Source organism: Panthera uncia (assembly GCF_023721935.1).
Source record: "Panthera uncia isolate 11264 chromosome B2 unlocalized genomic scaffold, Puncia_PCG_1.0 HiC_scaffold_24, whole genome shotgun sequence".
Taxonomy (NCBI): Eukaryota; Metazoa; Chordata; class Mammalia; order Carnivora; family Felidae; genus Panthera; species Panthera uncia.
Window position 1 is genome coordinate 22,609,632 of NW_026057580.1, and position 3,869 is coordinate 22,613,500.

The 3,869-nt window shown below is 36.0% G+C and overlaps 1 pseudogene; it reads right to left on the bottom strand.

Moving 5' to 3' along the window:
• Window positions 1–1,763: 1,763 nt before the first annotated feature.
• On the bottom strand, window positions 1,764–1,999 carry LOC125938595 (transmembrane protein 258-like; annotated as a pseudogene).
• Between the last annotated feature and the right edge of the window lie 1,870 nt (window positions 2,000–3,869).

A 3,869-nucleotide genomic window follows, 5' to 3' on the forward strand; every position in this document is an offset into this window, starting at 1 on the left:
CCATATCAATATTGGTGGAAAGATAATGGCACTCAGATGTACTTTCATATTAACAGTTTGGTAAGGCAGTTTTTACTCTCTACATCGTACATTAGTTTGTACGCAGAAACTCAAAAAGATAGGTACAATTTCAAGGTAGTTTTGGGCAGATGTCTTCAGAATAGTTGAAGTGCCTACATCCTGAACATGCTGGTATCTCTCTACTATTATGATTGGGATTAGCCACATTTCTAATGTGGTGTGTTGAGTGATGGGTATATGTTGGCAGTCTACTTTTTATGGAAGCAAATGACCTTGTTTAACCAAGACGACATCTAGTGTGATCTAGATAAGCAAGGAAGAAGTTGAACTCTGGCTACATTCAACTTTAACTTTACTCCAGATTATCCAGTTATTCAACTCTTATTCCACAGATACTTGTCTTTCGTTAATATCTGTTAACTCAATGTGACTGGCCAAGGGGTGTAAAGAAGAGTCTTTGTTTCACATTAACTACATGTGATACTGTTTGAAAAAAAGTTTGTCTTAATAGTCAGTTTGGTTCTAGAATACTTAAAATTAAAAGGATGAAATTATAAACCAAAGAGTCAATTTTTGTATACATAAATGTTATCAAAGAAGTATTCTTCCAAATTAGACTGGTTTTAGATCTAATAAATAAATATTAACTAATTTTGTACAAACATCAATATACTGTATGTTGTTTGTTTTTTATCTTCAGATATATATGCATTTCTCCATTTAAGCACACATTTTCACTTAGCTTTATATCATGAATTTAAATTTATGCACATTTTAATGTTTATGAATTTTGAAATAATATCTTAAACACTTTAGGTTTTATTTTTGATTAGCAATTATATTTCATACAATAATTTATCCATATTTGATATCCAGTGACAATACTCTCCCTTAAGCACAATATCATATACATTCATTCTCTATTTCTATTTCTACTGGAATATATAGTTATTTTAAATAACTTGGCACTTTGAAAAATAGAGGAAATTTTGTTAAAAAATAGATAGCTGACCTTTGTATAACGTTACAGCATTTAGCTTGTGTAAAATATTCTTAAGGTGCATTTGTACTAGATCAATTAGTGACATTAAATAATCTAGAGTCTGAAAGTTATTTAAAACTCAAAATGCATTTTTTTCTAGAAAAAAATGCCCTTTATATCACAGATTAAGATGCAGTCAAATACTGTGTATTGGGAATTAAGTAGTGTTGTTTTAAAGGCAAATGTAAGTAAGTATAATTTAAGTAGGTAAGTATAATTTTAAGGAAAAATCTTGAATTTTTCTCCATTTACCATAAATATAGATGTTTAACAAAAACCTAGTTCAATGGAATGATAAGGAAAATAGATAAGGTTTTACTTTTGTGACCATACTAAGACCAACCTGAGGTAATTGGACTAAAGATGAAAGGGGACTGAAAGGAGTAAACGTGTGCCCTACCTGTGGGAAAGAATTACATGAGGTGAAATTACCTGAGCTGAAAGCATTGAGAGACTGAAGCAAGAGATATAGAATGAAAACTCCTCTGAGTTAACAAAATGCAACATGCCAAATGAGACATTTCTCCCATAATAATCTATTTCAACAATCTGCCTTTTTTGTTTGTTTTTTGATGGTCACACATATGCCTTTATTCTGAACAGCAAATAGGACACTTCCAGCAGTAGTAAAAAAAAAAAATAATAATAATTTACAAAAGTGAGAATTTGGTGAAGTCTTCTGGTTGGAACCCTTGGGAGCTCATATGTAGATGACAACCCAGAGCAGCAAGAAGCAGGACTCCAAAGCCCATGAAAAGCGAGGCAACCTAGGAGATGAGGAGATCTTTGCTGATACCCCGACTGTACTTGGTACCTCATAAACAAAGAACTAAGCACGAAGAAATGCAAATGGCCAACAGCACCACAGTCAGATGGGGGAAGACAGCCAGCTTCACTGGGCTGGTTTATCTACTCACAGCCTCAAGATCCATTTTGCTAGGCACAGGGTAATCCACTCCTCTGCCACTGGAATCCAATCTGGCTCATTTTAACACACATACTGGGAGCCTACTTTGTTCCAAGTATTCAGGTTGTAGTAGAACATTGATGTAAGGGAAAAAAAGAGAATGTCTGGGTAATCAGATGCTGCTGCAAATTTTCATGAGTGTTTTAAGAATAGCCCAAACTAACAGCAAAAATGTGTATCTTACCCAAAGTCTGTCCTAATTTGTGCCTTGATGTACTCCTAGTGTCTAGCAAGTGCACAGAAGAGTTGCCTGATAAATAGTCTGTGTATGCATTCTATCATTTCCTTAACTGTAGTTAGATAAATCCGTACATTAAAATGTACATATTATAGGTATCTAAATAGTCATTTGTACTAAAAAATATGGATGGATAAATGCAGCAGGAGTCCTAGCTTAAATTTCAGCCACATTTACCCTACAATCTGGACATCTTTACAGGTCCAACAGATCCGTTTTCTGAGGATACATATATTGGAAGAAAAGGAAACCCCTGATGAAGAATTCATTCTGAAGGAAAATGGAGTAGAGCTGCTCCAATTCAGCTCAGAGAAACTTGGCGCACAAGGGAAGGAAGTGGTGACCATATGTAAAGTCATTCAGATTGTCTAGCAATGTCAGTCATCTATGTGGGACTGCAACAGAAGAGTGACTTCCCTAAAATCTCCACGGATGGTACATGGAGAGTCCAGTGTCAGGGTCGCCGCCATGGGTGCCTTCACCATGACCCTCAGCACACAGCCTCCCATTTTCAACAGCAGCGTCTCTGCTAACGCTAAGTTATAGCTACAACTGCAGACTCTACGCTGAACAACAATGAGGTATATCTACCAGTTTTGGTGTGAGCAGCGATTGGCCACGTTACCACAGGGGGCCAGAGCAGAAAAGAATAGGTACCATGAGGAAGCCAAGATAGTAAAACCTTCTAGGGAGTCCTAGAACATATACAGTGGGGAATTAGGAGGGGTGGAAATTCCACCAGAACATATTTAGATGGGAACTTACCATTCCCTTATTACTGAACTAGAATGGCTTGGCCAATACAAGTCATGTCTGTCACATATCCACAACAAAGTGTTTATGACAAAATTCACAAAATGAATTTGATAGAATGGTCTCCACTGTTTTAATTAGAAAGAGGTAAATGGGAGGGGGGAAGCCAATCCTACCCCCCAAACAAAATAAAAAGAACTTTTTATCAGGGACTTAATTTAGAGAACAACTTTCAGGGTACATCCTGATATCAACACATTTTACCTTTACACTTTTTTTCTAGCTGTAGGAATAAAAATTTTTAACAATCTTTATGTGTCTCGATTACCAGGGACACTCAACTAGATTTAATAGACCATTTTTTTTTTTAATTTTTACTTTTATTTATTTGTTTTTTGAGAGAGAGCATGAGCATGTACTCCAGCTAGGGAGAGAGGCAGAGAGAGAGAGGGAGAAAGAGAATCCTAAGCAGGCTGCATACCCAACATGGAGCCCAGTGCAGGGCTTTACCTCATGAAGTGTGAGATCATGACCTGAGCCCAAATCAAGAGTCTGTCACTTAAGTGACTGAATCAGCCAGGCTCCCCTAGTAGACCACATTTTTTAAAGAAAGTTCTTTTGGTGTGTGTGTGTGTGTGTGTGTGTAGCTTTACAAACTATCAAAATTTTATTTTGGTTCACTACTAAGACTAAATAAATTAGATACTCATTACATTAAAATAAGTGTTCTAGTTAATAAGGGTCTACGATAAAGCTCAGAACTGGATGTGTTTTTATAAATGGGATGTCAACTGAAAGAAAGCCAACCTCAAAATAGGTTAGTAAATGCTTTATTTGTTGTCTTGCTG